The 26,349-nt window shown below is 35.5% G+C and overlaps 1 protein-coding gene across 1 annotated transcript in view; it reads left to right on the top strand.

The window, feature by feature from the left end:
- Nucleotides 1–26,349, top strand: part of LOC138698001 (uncharacterized) — a 210,155-nt gene that overhangs the window by 5,203 nt on the left and 178,603 nt on the right. The window lies entirely within an intron of this gene.

Raw genomic sequence — 26,349 nt, 5'->3', positions numbered from 1 at the left:
CCCTCCCTCCGCCCACAATTTAATAGAAATACACGTTTTCAGCAGCACAGATACCGCGAAACTCTACTTTCGGTTTGTTGCATATGTCTGTCTCTACGTGCAGTAATTTCTCCTCAACTGTTGACGAATTTTGACGTGGGCGACTATACTCGTAATATTTTGACATGGAAGTTTTTCTGTAAATTCTGATGTCACTCATGATACCATAAAAACAGAAAGCTAGATGAATTTCGTGCCTCGTAGTTTTGCTCGTGGTCCGTCTTGTTCCATTTCCTATTTAACTAGTGGCCTGTAGCAGCAGAAGCTGTTCTCTGTTAGATGATAGATAAAAAATTCCAACAAAATTACTAGATCTAAAAAGTAATAATAGTAATATTTATTGTCTTATGAAAAAAAATTAAGAAATAAAATCTTCTTACAATAATATTTCTTCGGAATATGTATTATATGTCTTTGTCGTGTTAAATTTTACCTTACCTGATTAACATGTTTCGGCCTGTTATTGGCCTTCTTCAGAACTGGTTGTTGCTGGTTTTGGCGCCTTTTGTTTTGTTTCCTGTGGGAGTGTATATGTATAATGTAATGTGGAATGAAAGAGTGTGTGTGTTCTGAAATTGAGTTGTGTGTTGAGAATTTCATTTGGATGTTGTTTTTGTGTGTCTGTATATTTCGTATTGTTCTATGTGTTTAGTTTCTGGCTTTTTTGTTAAATGTGTAGAATTTCCATGTCTGTGTTGATGTCTCTGTATGTGTGGTTATAGAAATTCTACACATCCAACCAAAAAGCCAGAAATTAAATACACTAGAACAATACGAAATATACAGACACACAAAAACACATCCAAATGAAATTCTCAACACACAACTCAATTTCAGAACACACACACTCTTTGACTCCACACTACAGTACACAAACACAACCCAACAGGAAACAAAACAAAAGGCGCCAAAACCAGCAACAACCAGTTCTGAAGAAGACCAATAACAGGCCGAAACATGTTAACCAGGTACGGTAAAATTTAACACGAGAAAGACATATAATACATATATAGTGTTAAAAGTTGGGTAATCAAGATTTATAATATTTCTTCATAAACAATTTTTAATTGTATTAAAAGCACGGTTGAGAATTCATGCGTAAACAATTAATGTCAATATGAAGCGTAAAATACACGTAAAATGCCTATGTCATAATTAAGACCGGTATATTTGTATTAGTTTCAAATCGATAAAAGGTGAACACAAGACGCCGGACGTGTTTCAAGTACAGGTAGCGGAAGCGAATTTGACGCACGCCTAAGCAAGCACTTTCTGTGTTTTGTATACTATTATTGCGTATTATAAAATCAAGACAATAGGAGTCATACAGAGGTTTGTCGGAAACGCTGCAGCTTTCATAAGTAATGCCCAAAATCTTCTTGGCGACCCAAATATTAAAAAAATCAGTGTGAATATATTTAATCTAATTTTGGATGTATCCCCTCTACAATCGAATGCCTCGAAAAGAATGGTTTGAAATTGGTGCAACAAATTTCAATAGTAAATAATCTCACCTCAAAACTGAATGGTCTGCAAGAACACAGTAGTAATAATAATAATAATAATAATAATAATACTAATAATAATAATAATAATAATAATAATAATAATAAAAAACGATGGTTTCAATTCATTATGCAAAATTGCAAGTGTTTTGTCAGATGACAAGTGCGATTGTTATCAGCTTGATGTAGAAATGGACGATGTGAAATATTTTACATATACGCCCTAGGTTTCAGCAGATGTTGAACGCAGTTTTTCCGCATAAGTTACAAGGTTATACTATCCGACACTCGGCGGTCATTTTCCTTTGAAATTTTGAAAATGAATGTTGCTGTTTATTGCAGCAGGAACCGAAACCAGGCAAACAACATGCAAGAAAAGTAAGGTACCCTACGGAATAGATGTGATAAATAAATTAATGTAACAGTTAAATATAGGGAAAGCAAAATAAGTAGACTACGCCATATACGTTTTAGGCATTCTAAAACTGTAATGCAAAACATCTTTTCAGATTTATTTTTTACCACATTTGCGACAATTTAAGTATGATTTCCAACAATTATTCTCATTCTCACCAGCATTTTAGACCTTTCCGATATTAACCCTTATATAGGCTACAATGATTGTATTGGCTTGATTTTATAACACGCAATAATAGTATACAAAACACGGAACGTGCGTGCTTAGGCGTGTGTCAAATTCGCTTCCGCTGCCTGTACTTGAAACACGTCGACTACATTCTGTCCGGCGTCATGTGTTCACCTTCAATCTAATACAAATATACCGATGTCACGGCCCTAGTCATATTGTAACAAATGTAATAATTCAAAATCTGATTTAATAAAAAAAAAATATTAAATTGTTACTCAAGTTCCCAGGCCCTCAGCACGCATTACTTTTGGTAATTAATTTCAGCTCTTCATGATATTAAGGCTTCATTTCTTCTATCCTTTGAAACGGTAAGTCAACACCACACACGTGTTGCTTAGCTACACGCCACGCCGATACAGATCCCAGGGTTTGTCATCAAAGACTGTCGATGATTTTCATCATTTTGTCATTTGTTTCCCATGGTTCCCACCGGCATGTTTTGTCTTTATATTTTTATCCGAACTCCTTTTATCATTATGATAATGGATAGTGTCTTTGTGTGTAATGCTGACTTTGTTTATTTTCCTTTATCCGCTGACGAAGAAGTCATGTTCACAAAGCTCAATGTTGAGAGAGAGAGAAAAAAAAGTTTGGCCTTTTGACACTCTGTCAACACTTCCCAGAGACGACACCTTTTAACTTGCTACACACTTCTAGATTGTTCATGATCATATTGTGATCTGATAATCTAGAAATTTTAAAAGGATGAAATGACATAATCAACATCAGTTCACAGCATAGTTCCGAAGCGTTCTGTGGGAGTTTATAATCAGTGATTTTGAAGTTGGTAAGATCCTATATTAAAAATAAATACTGAAGACGACACATTGTACGTAGGAAGATCTTTGCATGACGAACTTAAAAAAAAAAACACAAAACTTGACAAAAACAATTGCGCAAAATGTACACTTTATGGATCGAAAATTAAAAACACAGCAGCACAGCATCTTCAATAACATAATAAAGTATGTAACTTATTAATTTACTTCCATGAAAATAATTTATTATGTTGCGTAGAAAATCGTGTAAAATATTAGTTTTTCTACATCAGCCGCGGCGAAAATGCTACTCACGAGCACACTGTGGCTCGCAGTGGATTTCCCTTGCTTCCTACCTACAACCCCCACCCTCTCACTCACTGGAGTCAAACTCCGTTCCATGTACATTTGTCTCTGACTTGCGAGTGGCGTATCGTCGCAATGTCTCTTTCGAAACCATGTACCTCTACAAAAACGAAAGTTTCAAGTAGGATGGGGGGACGCATTTTTTGCTGACAATACGATGAGAATATTAAATGTATGATTTATTCACAAGTATTACTAGGAAAACGGTTGTATAACATAAAACGGCATTATAAGTTACTACATGTTACTGATGAAATATTAAAAGGTTAAGTGTTGTTATCATCATCATCATCATCATCATCATCATCATCATCATCATCGCTGTACGTCGATCCTTTTTCAGCAGATGTACGAATAATGCGGTTAAATTCACATATTTACAAAGTGATGTTAAATGAAAGCTAGATGTAAGGACTTGACAAATGTTGAACTTTTCAAATCTTTGGCAAAAAATAAATATTTGAAGATTCGTTCTTTCGCTTGCTCTGTTGAAGCCATGTTCGCTACAACTTACGTTTGTGAAAAATTATTTTCAACAATGAAAATAGTAAAAATCAAATTAGATCACGACAGACAGACAAATACCTTCGTGATCAACTACGACTGGCAGTAAGCGACATAATTCCTGATTTTGAAACTCTGTCGCAGAAACATTCTGAAGACAATTAATTTTAGGTTGTGATAATGTGTCCTATGTTTTTCTGTTCATTTCTTTCTTCGTTACACGTACTAAACATTAGTTTGTAACCTTGTACTGCATATAATTTTATTTAAGTGCTTTACGTAAGGAAAATGAAAAACCGTTAATGTCAGACAGTTGCTTCAATTCCCCTTCGGGTGTCCGCCTCCCTCCATAGGTGCTATGCACGTTGCAGCTTACACAGTGGCTCGGCGCACGATAGCATTTTCGTCACCGCTGTTCCACATGATGTAAATTACATATGATTTAGTGAAAATCATGTAATTCACGCGGCTAACCATGATTAAAAATTAAATTTTGTAAATTTTTAGTATTTTTCCAACCATTTGAATTAATAACGAATCGAAATAAGACATTTGGCATCATCATAGGTGTCATAGCTTTTGTACAATTTTGCTTGAGCAATGGAATTATACAGGGTGAAAACTATATAAACTGCCAAAAATACAGGTGACAGAGCATAAATAACTGAAGAAAAAATTCAAATAATTTTTTTTTTTTTTTTGCTAACTGTCCAAGTTTTCCCAGAAAAAAGTCTTTTGTGAGTCTACTTTTTTTAGTCATTATTTACTTTGCCCGATACGTAGCCTGTAGCAGTCATTTGTTACTCTCTTGTGTATTGGTATGTGTTGGGTGCAAGATTATTGACAATGGAATTCATGATCAGTCGAAATGTAAACAAATAATTATATTACTATCAATCTTAAAAACATGGTATTTTACAAATTAAGAGTAAAATCATAACACAAATTTCACAGGGCATTTCGTTCAGTAGACCGATATGTACTGTCTATATAATTTTGGTAGTTTATATCGTTTACACTCTTTATGTAATAATATAGTGGCATATCGCGACATTAATAATAATAATAACAATAATAATAATAATAATAATAATAATAATAATAATAATTATTATTATTATTATTATTATTCGTGGTGCTACAGCCCTTTACGGGATCAGACCGGCCAACCGGCTGCTGGAGCAGAGGTGGACGATCATTCAACCAAAATGAAGGTATTGTGTGGTTAGCACGATGATCGCCCTCAGCCGTTATAGCTAGTTTTCGTAACCGGATTTCGCTACCTATTGTAGCTCTCCAAGTACAGTTTCCCTAGAAAAGGATGAGACGATTGAATATTCCTAAGTCTCAGATGTAAGACACTGCGCATGATCAGAGACCAGAGCACTGATACACAAGATAACGAATATTGAGTTACTTAAATTCAGGCTATTTGGTTTGTTACTAGCATCGTTCCGAAATTCACTTCAAAAACTGCAAAAAAATGTGATACTATTACGTAAATAAAAGATAAATATATACATAAATCATGTAGTTAACTCGACAATGGACCTTCATGACTAGATCGACACTCCGCACAGAAAGAAATACTTTCGTATCGTTTCAGTAGCTCAGACGCTAAGACTTCTGCGTCTCGCGTAGAAGAGTGCGAGTTCGATTCCTAGTCTACACAACGATTTTTTTTTTGTTTAAATAACTTTGAAATAGCTAAATAACGTTGAAATAAAGTTTTACAAAGTCCTCAGATTAAGTGTTAATGATCACAGACAATACAAAATTACAAGTTATAATATTGTAAACGTTAATCTAATGAATGCATTTATACATACACACGCATACAATGTAAATGCATATATTAAAAACTAACAATTAAAATGAAATTTAAAAATATTCCTAAGCGACACAGACAAACTTTTACAAAGGTTTAGAGTCCTTAGACTATGTCATTTGTTGAGTAGTTATTACAATATTTTATTAGTAGCTTTCCCATATGTGTAAGAAATGCACTCGTACAAAACAATTTTTGTTAAAAGTGTGGCTTTGGATTATTTCATTCTCACCCCTTCAGTTGATTTTAACTATTTTATCTACGTGTTTGCAATTGTGTTTAATTTAATGTTCATTCAATTTTATTCATGTTATGATTGAATGAAAAAGCACTGTTGCAGTTATTGACTAATTATATATATTAATACTAATTTTTAAATGCATCTATTAAGTAATCAATTGCAGTATCTTTTGCAAAATCTTGAATGTTTGTTGTCAATAATATTTATGTACTATATACTATAAGATATTAAAAGAATTTGCAATGGATTTGGGGTCCTCTAGTTTATAATCACTGGTTTTAATGAAAAAATATTTTCTTTCTTAGAATATCTACAAGTTTAACTTCAATAATATTCTGAATAGCTTTAATTGCATTATCTGAATGTGGTACTTTTCTATTCGAATGTATTCTATTTCCCTCTTTCATAATTTTTGATAAATTACACCGTAGGCCTACTTCTTGTAGTATTTAAGAACATGAGGATCATTACATTGCAACTCATTACATATAGATTCTTCTTTTTAATACATGAGATTTTTAATTCCCTGCGTTATCTACATGTTTTTATTTTTTAATTTTTTCACAACATTGAGCGGAGAACATCCACTAAAGTGATTCTGAAATTAAAGTGAAAAATACAATACATTTACTCTTAATATCAGTAGTACCAGTATCATATACGTTTTTCCAAGATTCATTTTGTAGACATAAATGTAAATAGTCACTAGATACAGCATTTACGACTCTTTTTTAGTTTTTAAATTAATATTTTGAAATTGTTCAGTGACATTGGAAACATTTAGGATTTGTTTATCATGTTCAGACAAGCCATTGATTATAGGTTCTGTCGAATAGGAATTCAGTCTAATTCTGTTTACAAAACTTTTATCAATGGATGTGCTACTTCAGCTTGTATGCTGGTGGGAAAATGGCTCTACGACTAAGGTTTCCAGTTTCAATGAGTGAATTTAATTTACTTTTACGGAAAAGTTCCGAGAGATAATCTATGTTTATGTCACTACAGATCACAAATTCCATATGAGATTTCTAAAGTCTTTTCTTTACAAATTCAATGTTGGCTATAAATATTAATAAATAATGTAAGAAATATGAATGATTGCAGTTAGAATTCTGATTTACATTATAAAAGCAAGAAGTTACATTCCGCGGCAACATTCGAACTTTCGATGTTTGGTGTTTGGTTGTGTCGTCCAACGCATAAGCACGGACCTATTCAATGCTTATGTTAATAACATAGAATTTAGCTGTAGCAATGTGGTGTCATAACTTGGGATTTGTTTACTTAACGTAATTAGATTTAATTTGATTAGTTTCGTAGCAATAATTGGACTTCCTGTTATATCCTGTAATTTAAATATTTAATTTAGGATTGATTTATTAACTCTTACACCTAGTAGTTGATACAGCGTCGTTAAATAACCAACTAAAAAAAAAAAAAAAAAAAAAATTAACTCTTACTGTGCAAGATGCCCCTTATTTCAATAATTCTATATCACGCTAAATAGTCATTGTCTACACTAAAGTATTATCGTCATCCATCGTTTCTCATCGTAATGGCGAACCGACGTGACATGAGACAGCGAGTTATAGCTCTAGTTGAGGCTGGATATGGGGCTAGATCTGCTGGCCGTTTGGTCGGTGTTCCTGGAAGTACAGCCGCGAGGGGGTTCATTGTTACAAAATTCAGGGGAGGTCGAAAATCGCCCTATTTCTGGGCGTCCGCGGATTTCTTCATTGGAAGAGGATGCTCTCTTATTCGAGACAGTTCGACTGGACCCCTTTCTGACTGCTAACGAAATAAGAGCAGCATCTAACTTTCCTGGTTCTTCACAGACTGTGATCAGCAGGTTGAGGAACCGCGGTATTAGGAGCAGGAGGGCTGCGCAAATGGAAATATTGGGGAAAGCACAAGCTGTCAACCGTCTTGCCTTCGCTACCAATCGAGTGGATTTCGATTGGAGAAATGTATGATGGTATGTGGACAAGATTTTAAGTTAACGGGTCTCTTTTTGTTTTTTATGATTTTTGTTTCAGGAAGAATACTTTTAACTTCCAAGTAAGATTTATTTATTTTTTGACGAGGTTCAGCCCACTTGTAGACCAAAAAATTGGGCATAAATTATTCCATATTTTTCGACAAATTATACAGTCGAGGAACTCTGAACAAATTAATTACACCTCAATAAAAAAAAAGTTTTACCTGGGATCGAACACGAAACATTTCGGTTATACGGTGTAACCGACACGCTACTATATGAGCTACCGAGAAAAGACAGTGACAGCAGCAGTCCAGAATGTAGATCCGATAGCAGGCATTTGCCATTCGGTACAGAGAAGCAATGATATTTTGTTACCCGAGCTATGTTGTGAAATCGTGGCCTTAAATGGCTGTCTTCTTCGTGATCCTTATTCTGATCCTTGTCCTTGTTGTGGTCCTTATAACAATTCTTGTTCTATTTGTCATGGTACTTATCGTTATACGTCGATATCGAGTGAACAGCGCTGTAGAACTTTAACTTCCGACAACCAAGAATCGTCTCATTCTTTTTAAGGGTAACTGTACATCACGATGTTATGTTGGCACCGGTCCCATACACTGGCCGAAATTTCAAGAGAAAATTTCTTCCCCATGAGAATTCGAACCAACAGAATAATAAGTTTAATTTTAATACTGGTAACAAACAATGTGACAGAAGCAGAAATAACTACTTACATTTTTGTAGTGCAAAGAGTTTTCGACCTCTGGCAGTTGTAATGTTCTAATCTGTATGGGAGTCCTCTTGAACAGGCAAAATTCATGTCGAAATTACCATATAACGTAAATTCGCAATAAATCACTGCAGTTAATTGTTGCATTAATTATTTGAATTTAACATTTCATTGTAAACTATGTGATTTTTGTTAAAACCCTTCATAATCTAAACTGATCTTGATGTGGTGTATTTATAATTTTAATGTTCTTGCTACTGGAAGCTTTAGCGCTACTGAATGCCACATTATGGCTGAAAACGTACTGAGATAAGTAAATGCCTATTTTGTCAAAACTCTGGGCCTGTGATTAAAGTTAGGAATTTTAAAAATCAAAGCATTCAGAAGTCGCAGCCTTGGTTTTCTTGTGTTACCTTGGGTACGTCACGGCGAGCTCACTCAAGTGTCACTCGCACAGCGCAAGGACTCGGATCTCTTGTCTAGCGAGGACTGCGTCGCACCCTCTCCTTACTCGCTCTGCTCAGGCTTTTAACATTTTCGGCGACTCTGCCCTGCTGCTGTTCAGTCGTGCTTACGAGTTCCCTTTCCCTTATGTGGTAACTACTAGGTTACGTCTATTTTCGGCTTTCTCTTCAGCATTCTCTATTGTAGCTACTGACGGAACGGCGGAAATTAGAGTGAGAAAAGTGGCCAACAGGATTGGAGCTTATGTAGAGTAAGGTTGCCAGAGTTTTTTCACAGGTATCGACAATTGAAAATACTAGTTTTGACATTTCTGTCAGTTTACTATTCACTTATTTTTTTACACAAATTGATGAATACTCATTGCATTTACACACTAGAATATTCATTTTACTTAACTAATACTTAAACTAATGATAACTTACTTTTCAGAAGTGTGCATTTTTTAAGCATGTCTTCTCCTGATCCCAATTTTGCAGCAAACTCCTGATAGGTCATGTTGAAGTTGGTTATGGTAGCACGTAGTTCTTAAACTAATTCTGGATTTTTGGGATGTCCACATCATGTTCAATGAAGAAAAAATAAACTCTCTTCACTGAAGAATTGCTTTCAGGGAGGCACATGCATAGTTCAATCAACTTCTGAACGTGTGCACAGGAAATCATTTTCTCACAGAAAAATTTAAAATGACACTCCATTTTGAGCAAAGAGTAGCATTTTTTCATTCCTCTTTGCTATTTTCTGTGAAGTCATCAAGCAAGAAATCTTATCAACTAAATCATCTTCATCAGATCAAGTCCATCTACATTTGAAGGAAAATAATGGACAGTCTCGTCAAATTTTTCTTTTTTTAGAGGAAATCTCAGCAATATACATTCTATAGATATCTTATCTTGTGAATGAATTCACCAGGCACTGAGATATTCAACAAAATTTTCATAAAATTTTAATAATCAATACTGAAAATCAAGGTATAATCGGGGACAAATTATTAAATCCGGGGACATTCCGGGAACTAAAAGCAATATTCGGGGACTGTCGGGGACGTCTGGTAATCTTAATATACCTAGGTAGAGGCTTCCTTTCAGTCCCAAGGATGCGCGATCGTGTACCTTTAAATTGTTTCTTCTTCCGTCTCCCCATCTTCCATTCTTTTCCACACAGTAATAATGGAAAATTGGATATATGGGTTATATGTATACAGGGTGTAAGGGGTATAAGTGCCATTATTTAAACTGATGATTAGTCTTGTCATAAGGAAGAAAAAAGTCCTTACAATTTTTTTCTAATTGCAATATTTAACTAATTATTAAAGTTTACAATATTAGACGCTTTGCAACGTTGCTGAAAAGGGAGGAGTGGATTTATAAGTACACAGTACAGCTCAAGCGGTTACAGACATACCGGTACAGATACTCTTTTCTAATGCAGGAGCGGACCATGATAATACTGTTGTTTACATGAAACGAGCAGCAAAAATAGAAACTTTCAATCTCATTAATAGAACATTATGGTAAATTTACATTTTATGTAACAATATTGCTCCATTTTTTATTGTACAGTAAGGTCCGTAAGTCTTGTCACCCCCCTTATTTGTAAGTTGATGTGCATCCATTTTGAACATGTCATAGCAGATGTATGACAACGGTTGATACTTTACCTTCCAGCTTGTTTAGTGATCCAGAACATCAGTATGGGCACTATCATTGTCGCGGCACAAAATGATGAGGCGCCAAGTCCTGTGTGAAATTTTCCGCAGCAAAGGCGGTGTGATTTCCCTGAATGCCTCCCTAATAGCTCGCTTCAAATCTTCAATTGTCTGGTATCGATGTTTCGAGACATGCTGCTTAATTATTCCCCACAGGGAAACCACACCGCCTTTGCTGCGGAAAATTTCACAAAAGACATGACGCCGCATCATTTTGTGCCGTGACATTGACGGTGCCCATACTGATGTTCTGGATCACTAAACAAACTGGAACGTAAAGTATCAACCATTGTCACACATCTGCTATGACATGTTCAAAATGGATGCACATCAACATACAAACAAGGAGGGGGGGGGTGACAAGAGTTTCGGACCTAACTGTACGTCTAAAAAAATAAACAATAATGGTTTTCTGCACAAAATCACACGAATTTTTTTCTAATGGAAAATTTTAATCTCTCCCGCTTCCGTAAAGCAGTATAATTTTTAAACAAATTTCTGGTTGTGTGATTTTCGAAACTGAGTAAGAGACTCCTAAAAGTCGTTGAGAAACCGCTACAAAACTTCGCCGATTAGGTAAGCTTCTTTGAAGAAACATTGACTGTACATCCTTCTTGTCTCACTTGAATTACGACGACTTTCTCCATAAATTAATAACATATGATCTTCCTAAACTGTAAATGACATTGTAAGTTGTTCATCAAATACCCGGTACCGAACTGTCATCCGCTCGGCAGTAGACCTATGGACAGGGAGCTTGAACTCAGCTGACTCGTACGTACTGTGCAGATTACTGCCTGCTGAACATGTTGCCACGTCTCTCATGCCAGAATAGTAACATATTTAAGCATGCGTTTTTATTTAATTTCACGAAAACGTAATAGAACACACAAATATTTATTTAAACTAATATTAACTCTTTGCTAGATGTACCTACTGATGTAATTGTTTTCGTAATTTTACTAACGATATAAGCAGTATAACGCAAATAAAATAAGAAGGTAAATATTTTTTTTCCGGGAAAACTATCCACTTTTACCCTATGTTGTATGGACTTTTTTGATCCTGTAGACCAGACATCTCCAAAAGCGTACTCGCGAGTAAGCTCCTGAACGGAACCAAAGCCAGTACATAATGAGCGCGTTCCGCCTCAACCATCCCCACCTGTACTGTACTCAATGTTTATGCGCAAACGAAGAGCAGTGGCGGACTGCCATTATCATTGTGTTGGTCGGAGTGTTCCACCGTTTCACAATGTCTTCTAATCATGGACGTAGTACATTCAAGGATGAATATGAAGAGAAATTTTTTTGTGTTAGTGGGGAGAATATGAAATGCTTAATTTGTTCGAAAATGTTTAAGGGTGTGTTAAAATTCAACATGCGACGACAATACTCGACTCTTCACAAAGAGTATCATACAAATACAGGCATGTTGGACATGTGAAAATAATTTATTTTCAGGCTATCTGTATAACTGTTGGTTATACATAATAATCAGTATATTACTCAGTTCCGTATGACAAGCATATAGTTTTTCGTTTACTTTAGGTGAAATGCGTAGGCCTACAAAAATTTTGATGAATATAAAACAAGAAAATACAAACACAAATCAAACACGTGTCCTCAGTTAGTCTTAAACAAAAACAGCTTCTTGCTAGCTATGTTCTAGCTTGGAATATTAGAAAATCAATGAAGACCTTTACAGAAGCATCATTTGTAAAATCGTGCATACAGGACGTTACTAAAATACTATGTCCAGAACAAAGTCAAAGTTTAAGAAAATGAAATTGTTTCCAATTACAGTTCAGAGAAGGAATTTCAAGATTGTAAATGTAATTGAAGCTGAAGTCGAAACCACAATTAACCAGTTTGTAGTTTACTCTCTTGCATTGGACGAAAGCACAGATAGAAATGACAAAGCTCACCTAGTCATTTTCACCCGAGGAGTTAATGAACATTTTACTGTATCTGAATGTCTTCTAGATGTAATTACAAAATAAAACTGGAGAAGAACTTTTCCAGGCACTGAAAGGCACCATAGAACAGAAGAGGTTGAATTTGCAATGGCTTGTGTCAATAGCAACAGACGGGGCTCCAGCTTCATAGTATGTCAAAATAATATACAAATGTATGATATTTTTTATTCTTTTGATGTTATTATTTGTAAACATAAGCAGACCGTTGCCGCGATCCCCCACTGATCGCTCCCATCTGTTGAGGTAAGAGCCCCTTCCCCTGCTCTAGCCTTACAGCACACTGTGTTCGGCGGGCAGCATCGAGAGCACGAATGACGATACGCTTTTTGGAAACCTCTGCTGTAGACCGTCTCCGACGACTGTGAAAAGGACGGCACTTATATCCCTTACACCTTGTATACGTACAGTCTTGAAAAAAGTTGTGTTGTACAAATACTAGGTCCCAGAAAGGAGGCAGTGCGCGCGATCAGAGGACGTGCAACCTGGGTAACAAGAGAAGGACTAGTTGAGATAATAAAACTAGTTTTATTTTGTTGTATGTCTGATCATGCGCACTGCCTCCTTTCTGGGACTTACAAAGTATCTGCGCGCCAGAATTTTTTTTCTAAGACTGTATATGAATAGGCTATCAAATAAAGTACACTACAATACGATTTAAAAGAAAGTAAATATATTTTACTACTCCAATTCGAATGTAGACGTTTCACGCAATCATTGGGAATTCCTTAAAGCCTTGCCATTTTTATTCCTGTTTTATTAGCCAAGTTTTACCCATTGGATTCACTCTCTGTCGAGAGAGCTAATTTTGTTCGCGAACAGAGTTGACAGTTTCGTACACTTTTTCTCGTCAGACAGACAAAGACGTAGACTTACAGACGTCACATCACTTGTTTTAAAATCTTTGTCATGCTCTTGCTTTAAGTACCGTATCGTGTTGTAAATCAACCAGCGTGTAGAATTTTAAATACAGGTACATTATAGATTGCAGGTGTAGTGGAAACAGGAAACATTAATAAGAACTAATTAAAATCTGAAAAATAAATGTCGCAGTCAGGAATGTTTAGTTCACGCTTTATACAACGGGGCAAGGAGGATACAGTTGTGCGGAACAAGGCGACAGCTGTAAAATACTGTGTCTATCATTGATTGAGTCATGAATTTTTCCTCTCTTCAATGAATAATAATTATTTTTCCAACAAAGATGAAATCATCATGAATTGCGACGAACATTAATTTTTATCATATTTAAAAACTTTTATTTTTATATTTTAATCATAGAGAATTCGGTGTACTGTTATTGTAAAGTAGCCTCGTTTAATTATTAGGCAGCGGCATTCCTTTTAAGATTTGTAGGTCTTTATTGCATGCACCGATAATAAAATGAAAATGCGACGTTGTCACGTCTTGTTTGTTGCTGCTATATATTAATATAACATGGATATGGGCTAGGCTTAATTGCTCAAAGCATGAGTTAATTTGAAGATTATTTATATTATTTAGATTATTTATTTTAAATTAATTATTTAAAGAAATAATTAAATAGAATAAATGAATAATAAAATAAAGTAATATAAGTAAAAATTATGTAAATTTATTTTAAATGTAAATAATTAATTAAAATAGGCGTACTTACTTTTTAATATATATTCATCATCCGTGTCACTTTCTCTTAAATCCACAATGAAACGTTCCCCATCTCCTGTTGTGTCTTGTATCCAGTACCGTTCTCCGACCTTGATTGTGTGGTCAACACAGGACGACCAGAGGTTAGATTTTATGTTTTCAACTCCTTCTCTTAAATGCTCACACACACTAGCACTGAGGGTTGGGGTTGTATTGTTTTTCCTCACATGGGACTTAAGGTGAGCCCATACTAGCTCTATCGGGTTAAGAACACAATGATAAGGGGGGAGATGAAGAACTTCATGTCCATAAGAGGTAGCTAATTCGTCCACTATGTATGTTTGATTAATATTGGCTTTTTCTAATTGTTTGCATCATGGCTGCTTTAATAGGAATGGGATGAGGCACTGGAATTTTGTGATATTGCATAAAATTTATGATGTCTTTTACAGATGGTCTAAGAGTGGGAAATTTGATAGCTTGTCTGGAGTGATAACTCGCATTATCCATAACAAAAACACATTTTTTGTCTCTTGGTAAATTTTGGAGTAATCTAGTTTTGAACCAATTTTCGAAAACTTCACCTGTCATTTCATCGTGACTATCCGCTTTAGAATCTTGTATGTTTCTTGCAGATAAATAAAGACAATTGGGAACCCATCCCTCTCTTCCCCCAGCATGAAGCACCATGATACGCTTCCCTCTTGAAGATGGAGATTTCAAAATACAATTGCATGTGCCATCATCCCATTCTTTCCGAACAACATCGTGCCTATCGTACCATGTAAAAGGTAAAGGTAAAGGGGCATGGTGGTAGAGTCCCATGCTTTCCATGACCTCGGCACTAGAATTTCATCAAGAAATACAATTTGGGATCCTTCAGACCGCAGTTTATTTAGGCGTTGCAAATAATTATAACGCCATGCCACAATTCTTGCGGATTCCATAATAGCTTGTTTCCTTTTCAGGATACGAAAACGAAACCCAAGTTTTTTAACCAATTCTCTTAAGGTTGTTTCTCCATAAGGAAAACCGGAAAGTTTGACTTTTTGTAATAATTCTTTTATTGTTAAGGATTGGCCCTTATTGTAAGAACTATATATTTCACGGCGAATGTAATCACACGTAAAACCATCTACTTTATTAAATTTTGTGACTTTGTGTCCACGCTTTTTAGGTGTCTTAGGTACCTTTTTTTACAATTTTACTTACAGTATTTCTATTTAATTTAAGAACTTTAGATGTCTCCGAAATTTTTCCTTGACCTAAATTGTTTTTCAGAACATACGTGTGAGCATTGCACACAAACGTTTGACACTCCTTACATAATTTTGGTCTAGCTTTTGAATTGTTATTTAACTCTGATATATTATTATTATTATTATTATTATTATTATTATTATTACCATCGTCGTTATTGACGTTCATGGGTATCGGTTCCGACACTTCACTCGCTTCCCAAGGCCTCCATATTTTTATTATACACTGAACTGTAATATAATTAATTTTCACTGTGAAGTAGAACAAGACACACTGCTAAAATTTGCAACTCTGGTTTATACACTCCGCGTGGAGTATTGGAGCGGCCTTCAAAAGACTTGACGACAATGGACAGCGCGACATAATTAAAATTATTGAGACTACAAAACTTCCGTCCATACATTCCACGTGGAGTATTGGAGCGGCCTTCAAAAGACTTAACGACAATGGACAGCGCGACATAATTAAAATTATTGAAACTACAAAGCTTCCGTCCTCTTTGACACCGCTAGCCTACTAATTGAATGTGGCCACTATACGAGCACAGCAGCAACATAATGACAAATGTACACTGGTATTACTTTAAGCATGTCGAATTACTGTTGTCTTGATGGTGAGGCTCCAGATATTCTGTTGCAGTCATTTCTAACTGTCCAAGTTGTGACTGGACACTGTCCACGCTTTTCCTCTCCGAGAAGAGGCCCAGAGAAACAGTCAGAGCCGAGCTCGTAGCTGTGGCGGATCGTGCGTTGTCAGAAATACTACCTCATATTGAATGTATAATAGTGTGTGCAATGTAAAAAATAAGTAATACACAGAAAGGAAAGTAGATGTCGGTTCCTTTCATCATTATGAAGCCAAGACGCAGCGTTGGCTGTCGCGTTGAAACCAGATAACATATCGAAATCTTATACCATTAAGTACGAGAAAAATTCGTACCGGCACCGGGAATCGAACCCAGGACCTCTCAGCTGTGCGCGCTCGTGCTCAGCACGCACAGCTGAGAGGTCCTGGGTTCGATTCCCGGTGCCGGTACGAATTTTTCTCGTACTTAATGGTATAAAAACAAACTGACTAGTCATACTAGTCGAGCAAAATATGAGGTGGGCGAGACCTCATTCATATTTGATACATATCGAAATCTGTTTCACTGGCAAGGAAGTATTATGCAAGAAGGTTTTCTTGAAATACTTTAAATTAATATAATATTCAAATGAAACTTGCGGTACCCGTTAAATTCCATGAGGTTGGTGTCTACTATGCCTGTAATAAAACAAGACACTAACAAAAAGAAATTCCAATTGTAAATATAGATGAATAGACAAGTAATAATGAAATAGACTGTACAGTGTATTTATTTTGTTTACCGAACACGCATAAGGATAAACAAGGATGAGGATAATACAAAAATACAAATATCAACCAGAATTCAATATAAAGTAATTAGGCCTGCTATACATACCAGCATTACAAAGAAAAAAATGAAATAGTATTAGGTACAGAATTAAACTTACTATACATAACAGAAAAATACAGCAGTAATAATAATAATAATAATAATAATAATAATAATAATAATAATAAAAATAAAACTTGTAAGGTATGTATCGTACTTCATTTTGCATCGTCACTAGATTGTACTATTAACAGTAGAATATAACGCAGCACATTGACGTCGTTGTTTACATTCACAGTACTGTAAGTCTGTCTAAGGAACTCTGTAGTAAAGTTGTGCGTGCATTGATTGCTGAAGTTTCTCGGATCCTAAGCCTGTAGATAACATTATGTGAAGGATATTTACGCAAATTGAACCGCTGTCGGAAATTGCGCTGTGTCTGCACTATTGACTGACTTATATTAAAGAAATCAACACATGCAACGCTATGTTCCACACGGGCCATCTTGACAAATGACTATGAGCGTAGACAAAACTCTCATTCTTGCCCTATGCGCACGCGACCTTGAATACTTTACTCTCTCTTTTGTTCTATTATACTACATAATATAAAAACGCCAGTCTTCTCTGCCGGGCCCTGTATATTATATTGTATAATTTTTTGGGGGGTATTACGATTCATAGACTATTTTAAAACATTGTGAGTAACTCTGTATCTAATCAATTATTTAATTATAATTCGATAATACTTAAGGTTCCATTCATGCTGAGATTTGTATTGATACGTATGTCGAATCAAATGGCGATACAAATATCAGAGATTTGTATAAAGTACCAAACATCATTAGACACTCAGACGGAATCATAAGACTACGGCCATTGAGTTCAAAACGCGAAATCGCACTTCTTCCGCCGCGGCGTCTGTATGTATGGATATTGAAATAGCATTGTCAGAACCCTCAGAAAAAAAATAAAGCGCAGAAAAAAATATAGACAACGCAGCGGTTACGTGATATAAACAAGTAGGCCTATACTGTTTTATTTTACTCCAGGAACAAAAAACTTCGAAAACTATTTGGGATTGAATGGCTCACTTTTTAAGAATCTATTGGGAATAGTAAAATAAAAAAATTGGAAGACAAGATATTGTCGTGAGAGTGGCAAATAAAAGTGCCGAGAAACTAAATATTTTGCTACCGGAAATAGTTACGAAGATGTGAAATACTGTGCAGCCATTTCTCCACAATTAATTGCAACAATTCCACAAGTTTGTTACATGCCTACAAGCCTACATTATCAGAAGATGCTTCACTCTTCAGTGATGTTGATGTACGTATGTTTTTATAACAAAACTGCGATCCGCATCGGGGTATCTTTTCCTTGTAGGTACTTTCTAACCAGATCCGTTGTTGCCATTCCACGAAGTTGTCTATTTGAGTTAGAATACCATAAAGACGGATATTATTTGTGCATGTTAAAAAATTCCACCGAAGAATTATACCAGTTTCCAGTTCGTGGGGCCAGTTTATTACCGAACGCGAGCCGCCAGTTGGACCACACTAAATTATAAAATCAGTGGTCAATACAGAAGGAAAAATCACTATACTCTTTATGGAGTAAATTTTCAGTTTCATTATAACATTTAACTTAATTACTAATAAAGCAACAGTCTGCTGTGTACTGTTGTGTTTAGGTAGATATAGGCCTAAGCAGCGAATAGGGATTATAAAGAATGGACACTTCGCGTCGGTACCTTTGATGTACCCGGACTGATTTCAATGACTTTCAAGCCAGCTAAAGCGTGAGATTCTGCTTTCTCCCTAGAGTTGGCGCTGACATCACACCAGCTAGCAGTCGACACAGCGGAAATATAACACATATAATTAATATATCTAGGCACATTATGTACTCAAATAAAATAAATTGGATCCATAAAATAATAAATCCGTCATTAACTGTAATGTCTAGACTCTAGAGTTCCTTTATAATGAGAGTTGAGACGTTGAACCCAACAACAATTAAAATATGTAATGATTTGATAGCGCTGAAAATGGAAAAACAAAACTCTTACGAGAAGTAAAACCATATACCTATATTATATTATATACAAATATTAAACGAATTCGATACTTAATTTTATAATGCATTATATCATTTTATAATATAATTTATGATGTCTGAAATATAAAATATTATTATTATAACTAGTTTGTCACTGAGAAATAAGGAAAAGCCGTTAACTTGAATTTATTTGAAGCAAAGTGTTACTGGATTATGCAATAAAGTAGGCGATGTTTGGATCCTGTGTCTCAACTCTATTCTCAATTATCATCTTAGCGTATGCTCGATTACACTAACCTCTAGCGCTTGAAAGTGGAACTATACGCTGGCGCACAGAGAAACAAAACACAGGAAAATTCGCTCAGTGTCCATTCTTTATAATCCCTATTCGCTGGCCTAAGACTCCTGTGTTTTAACATCATATTGGAACTAATACAACTTTTCGGCCATTCCAGTAGTTACGGATGTTACATTTTGACTATTTTCAAACTATATTTACTGAACATGAAATTACTTGTGGCAACTTTTATTATTAGAATCTATTTAGAAGATCAGTATCATTTTACAGAAAAAAAATTGTTGAATAAAATGTATTATTATTGCAGAAAATAAAGAAAAGGTTCGCTCACGGATGTTACAAGATTTGTGAACTCACTTTACACCTTATTAACAAAAAGTGTAAAACTCAGGTCTCTGCCTCAAGCAAAAATAGATTCATTCTCATAGTGTTCATATGAAAGCAATGCAAATCTCATGGCATCCAATTAGTTCACAAAAACGTAATCGGTAAATATTTTATGGCTGTTTCTTCCATGTCACGGATGTTACAGATGAGTTCTGTGATGTTTGGTCAGAACGTAACTCCAAAATTTTTTTTTTTAGCCGAAAGCGCAACCCTATATAAAATACATCTCTCTTTCGTTTGGTATAGCAGTGATATTACTATCTAATATTGGGTTATTTTCATTCACATTTGTATGTAAATTATAGGAAAAGTGAAAATAAAAATGTTTGTATCTCAAAACAGGCTTTTTGAAGTTACCATGCTTTGACCGAACACCACAGAGTTAATGTCTTTCGTTTTTACAGTTTCAAAACAACTGTGACATTTCTAAACTAAAACATTCACTTGAACTGTAAGATTAAAATCGTTACTAGCTCAGACTACTGAAAAGAAATGGCAGAAAGAATATAGTACAGAGTAAAAAGTTCCTTCATCCTGGAGCTCTGGAATTAACAGTGAAGACTCTCAAAATATTTCTTCAACAATAGCTCCGTGAAAAACATATATTAACAGCTAATCTCTCCATGATTAAGTGCTGCAAACTTTAGGGAAACAAAACTATCTATTACTTAGCCAAGACCACTTAGATTCAATGTCCATAAAACTTGTAAAAAATATTTTCCTTTTGAAATTAAAACATTAGAATATTTAAATTTAGAATCTTATCTATATCTTACACTAATAATAAACAAATATTTCTGAAAAAGACTTTTTATTGGAAATCCCAGTTTTCCCGGAGTGACTGTTTTGTATCACTCCTGGTACAGTAGGCTATAATGTTTATAGCGACTTTATTTTATATCTTCCGAAACGGATCAGAATGTACATTTAAACATTTGCATCACTTTTAAATGCCTACTCTCAGATAAATAACATTGTTGAGATTTTTTCTGGGGTTTTCCTCAACCCATTAAGAGTAAATGCTGAGTAACCTTTGGCGCTGGATCCTGGACTCATTTCGCTGACATCACCTTCATCTCATTCAGACGCTAGATAACCACAGCAGTTGATAAAGCGTCATAAAATAACATTGAAACTGCTTATAGCATACGAATTGCTATGTACAAAATTAATTGTGCGTACAGTATATCTACTTAAGTTGTACAATTTTCTCATTCCTTGACACTTCTGCTACCGAAAAAGTGACTTTTAGACTTACATCTGCCAATACACATCAGTCATAATCTTACAAGGACTGAGTACTCTGATCTATTCAATTCTCCAGAGGGTTGTCAATCAACAGTAGGTATTAATGATTAGGCCTGAGAAATAGATGCCGTTATACTACCAGTGCGCTTCGTGCGCCTCTTAACTTTGAGTACGTCTCAAGTTGGGGTAAGTTAACGCAGTGTCTTTCGTTCGTTTGAACTCATGCTTATCATCAAGGTAAGTTAGTCCTCAGCATTGGGTGTTTGAAAGCCATTCCTTTGACTTCGAAACACAACAATCTGCTAAATAAAAATTTAAAGACATAATTTTCTTTGTTAAAGAAAAAATGCACTATTTGAAAGACATTTTATTTTCTGTCTTTAGAAAATACACGTATAGTCCCGTCGCTCTAATTTCCGGCAGCCAATCACGTTGCAGGTTGGCTACATTTAAACGTGTGTGTGTCTTGCGATTCGCCGAAGAAGACGTTATTCATTTCCTAAGGCTGGATAAATACTTAATATAATCGCCCGCCAGTTTGGCTCTTTCTTCGGCGTTCGCAGAAAGCACACGAGGACATTATTTGCCGCTCAATTATTTATTTGCTGAATTACAGTGCGTTTAATTTATTATCATAGGAGCTACGACATGATAATGTTTAACGGTGTGGCAAATAGATTCCTCGTCTGGTAGCTCGGCAACGAAAGAACAAAAATGGCAAATGATACTACCTACCTCGACTTTATAGAGCCTTTACTTCCTAAGACATAAGCAAAGAGGTGGAGTCACGCCGGGAATAATAACATTGACAAGTATCGGTCTTTTTATTTCACTATGTATTACGTTTTTGTTTTACATAATTTTTCATTTAATATATTGTTGCAGTGAATAACAAACCACATTTTCATATTTTCAAAGGAGAATGATTGCCTGTTGCTAGAAAACACAGCCATACATATACAGAAAAACTTCGTTCCACTTTTGCAGAAACAATGAGGACATATTTGAAATATTTTACACAAGCATTATTTATCTCAAAATCTTTATCATTATTACAAATTTCCGCATTTGAAATTGTCACAAATTTCGTCCTCGGCATCTTGCTATTATTCTTCTTCACAGGACGTTGAATGTTGCCTGTTACGAATAGCAGTATTCGGTCGTAATGTAACCGATCAACTAAAGTTCACTGCTAACGAAACACATTGAAATTCCCCACCCCCACGCAATTACGTACTGGTACCTAAAGTCAGGGCGCATGAAGCGCAGTGTAACGGCATATAAGTCTTAATGATAATTCATAGTTTTGCGGTCAGTGGAGCACATAACCAAAATTTAATTTCTTGGCCGTATTTTATACATAGACCTATCGATATTCTTTTATCGCCCTTATTTCATTCTTAAAAAGTAATACTGATAGCGCCATGGCTTTATAAAGCTTCAGCTGTGTTTTGCTGAAGTTTCTTAGCAACTTATTTTTTGTGTATAAATACGTTCAGTGGTGATCTCATTCGTCTGGACCTCTTTGCCATGGGCACAAGTAACTCGAGTCGAAGTGACCTATAATGCCAACTGTACTGAGTTTTGAGAAAGAGACTGACAACTGCGAGACGCAGGTTACTGTGTGCCAATAACTTATCACTGTGAGACTCCATTGTTAACATCCGCTACGTATTTTGGCAGAAAGAAGAATGTCTAAAATAAATACAAGAACAGCATTGTTATATCGTATATCTCTTACGTACTGCAGGAACAAAGCATCTCAACCTTCCCAGCCTTAACGTGGTCAAGTCCTTGCATTGTTCCCCATGAAGGCTTCTCTGAACTAAAACTGTGTGTTTGAGATGCAGTGAAATTAAGAATGTCCCGCGCCGTAGCGTCGTGATCTAAGACATCATGCCTAGGACTAGCGTTACGGAATGCACGCCGATTCGAGTTCTCAATGCGGAAGGAATTTTGTCATGAAATTTCGGCCGGTATATGGGACCGGTGCCCACCCATCATCGTAATGAATTTGAGGAGCTACGATAGATAGCGAAATCCGGTTACAAAAACCAGCGTTAAGGGGTGGGGGAACATCATGCTAACCACACGATATCTCCGTTTTGATTGGGTTATCGTTCACCTCTGCTGAAGTATGTGGACGTGAGACTAGCAGCCGGCTGGTCGGCTTCAGTCCTTCATGGGCTGTCGCGTCAAGAATTATTTAAAAAATTAAGAATTTAGTGAACGTAGAAAGATAATTGACTTTGCATTATGGTGGCATGAGTTCGAACACAGCCTAATTGGAATTTATGGTGAACAAAGAGGGATTTTTTTTAGTTTATTTGACTTATTTTAGTGATTTAATTACTTATTGTTCTACTTTAGAAATAAATCGTAATTTTATGAAATAGTTCATATCATCATTCAGTTTGTGAGTTTAGGCACAACTCGATTACATTTTATTCTCCCATGTTGATTCATGACGAGTATAACCTTACTTTGTAGGGAGGTTTGAATGAAATCCATATGGAAGTAGGCCTACCTGTATTACAAATTAAAACGAGCGCTGAGGTAATTCCGGTGATTTTGGAATTGAAAATGGTCGAATTTGTAAGAGATTTTTTTGTGGAGATGTCTTTTAAAAGTTAAGGATTATATTGGTAATTGTTTTAAGCGAAGAAAATTGTTCAGGAATGTAAAAGATCACCTGTGAATTGAGACATCCGTCGTAATGCAAGTGAAAACGTTGTGGTTTCTAGTGAAGAAAACTAACATAGGGAAATGAAACACACGATGCGATATAATGAGAAGAACGCATAACTTTTATTAATTGAGTAGCCACTGAAAATTACTCAAATAGAACAAATATTAGTAGAATGAAGATACAAATATCATAACATAACTTTGTTTCCAAGCCCGCCATTAGGTTACAATATACCGACACACTTGAACTGCCAATAAAAGAAACAAAAAATCACTAGGTTTTGTCGAGCACTACACTCAATGGCTATAATAGTAGTAGTAGTAGTAGTAGTAGTAATAATAATAATAATAATAATAATAATAATAATAATAATAATAATAATAATAATAATAGGCCTAATAATGGAAAATACCAAAGGAGAAAGATTCGATCCGATGCTGTGGATTGAGCCTCGAAGTAGCTCAGTGGTTAGAGCGCCCAGTGCGTAGAACTGGGGGTCCCAGGTTTGATCCCCGGCGTCGGAGCGAATTTTTCTCCATTAACCAACGGTAACCATAACAGATAATTCTGTAGGACCAAAAATGCATATATGCTGTGGAATCTCAGCCACCAAGACACTCAAATGAGTGCGCTCCTTGTGTGATGCGAGTTTACTTAATTTAATATATATGTCGAACAGTCCACACCTGTGGAGTAACGATTAGCGCGTCTGGCCGCGAAACCAGGTGACCCCGGACTCATTTCACCGGCATTATCACCTTCAACTAATTCAGTATATATATGTCAAACATGGAGTAAGACCACTAAGGGAAAATACTAAAGGGAAAAAGATTCGATCCGGTGCTGTGGATTGAGCCTCGATGTAGCTCAGTGATTAGAGCGCCAGTAAGTAGAACTGGAGGTATCGGGTTTGATCCCTGGTGGCGGAGCGAATTTTTCTCCAATAATGACATTCTAATTTTAAATTTATACTGCATATAAAACATCATTAACGGAATTTGGAGTAATTTCAATGATTCTTTGATTTTTCACAGCTAGTACGAGTATAAAGCGTTAAAATGCTTTAAATTTTGAGTTGTTTTCCTTTTGAACTAAGCCGTCGATATACTGTACGTCCATGCACGCATTCCTTTCATCACTGGTTTACATTGTGACGTTTTTCCTTAATAGCTATCACAGAAAGTAAATAAAGTTGCAATATAACTGAAAAAAAAACGCAAAAACGCACGGAAATGTTTCACCCAAAGGTCTCCTTTATGGACAGTTTGCTCCTTTCTATAGTTACGTAAGTGCAAGACAAAAATTGTAGACTTATTGTTTTGGGAGATCACTAACTGGCTTTTTTAAGAGACGAAAGAATTTTGTACAATATCAAAGTGCAATATTACTGTAAATAAGATAAAATAATTAGCTGATAGGTATATGGCTGAACATTTAACTTTCTAAAGGTTACGGAAAAATAAATAACAAAACCACCGCTACCGGTACTTGTCAAGTTAAATCATGACCATGCGTTATAACTCCTAAATAAACTCCACAGGATTTAACTACCTTTGTAATGGCAATCTTGGAAGCATTCCAAAGTAAATCTTCATGAAATGTAACTTCCATTATGGGGCGCGCGGTAGCGTCGCGGTTAGGATGTTGCGCTGCAAGCCGGGTTCTATTCACGGTACGGTCATGGATTTTTTCATTGATCTTATCCCTCTGGGTGCACTATGGCCATTGGGCACACACAGCCTCTAACAGAAGTGAATACCAGGGGGGATAAAGGAGGAAAGAACGTAGGACTGACATCTTTGCTGCTACTAGTGCTAATTGTCTGCAAAGATGGGAGCTATCATCACCTTCTATCCTGTCTGTCTTCATAGTCTGAAATGGAATAAGAACGAAACTTATAGCTTAGTTCTTCAGAATTTTTAGAGTTATTGGAATGAATAGCAAGTGACATATTGTTGATAATATCGAAAAGTATCATTTTATAAAAATGAAAAAAAAAAACTCTTAAAATTATTATGTTCCCCTATTTATATAAATCCACAATGAGCTTAGAAGGTTACAGAATGTAGTTTATACGAGAATAAACTTGTTTAGATCTTCTTGCACTGCTTATTCTATTGTTAATTGTGTTGTTGATATTTTTTTATTTTTACCTGATACATTTAAGTCGATCAGAGCAGAAGTGGTGTAAGTAAAAAATGGGTAATGAGGGTTAAAATAAACATTCTGTAAAATACAGCGCAAAGAAGCAATTGATATTCAATTTATTTGAACTATTAGTAGTCAGTGGATACTACTTTGCGCTGTATTTTACAGAATTTTTACTTTAAATCTAATTACCCAAGTTTGACTTACACCACTTTTGCTGTGAACGGCTCATTTATGACTTTTGGCATTTCGTTACCTCAGAACAATAGTGGGATATCTTGCAAAAATCATATTTTAAATAATGAGGATGAAAATTGCTATTGGACATCGAGTGCAATGTGTAAACAAACTTTTGATTTAATATGAAGCTAAAACAATAAGAAACTGACAAGCACCACTGATCTACAAAATGAAGCTAACTTAAAACTTGGTTTATCTCGAAACCACAGTTTGTCAAGATAACCCACTGTAGTTCTGATATAACGATTTG

Source organism: Periplaneta americana, chromosome 4 (assembly GCF_040183065.1).
Source record: "Periplaneta americana isolate PAMFEO1 chromosome 4, P.americana_PAMFEO1_priV1, whole genome shotgun sequence".
Taxonomy (NCBI): domain Eukaryota; kingdom Metazoa; phylum Arthropoda; class Insecta; order Blattodea; family Blattidae; genus Periplaneta; species Periplaneta americana.
The sequence above is the reverse complement of the archived record's forward strand: the minus strand, read 5'-3'. Positions and strand labels throughout refer to the sequence as shown.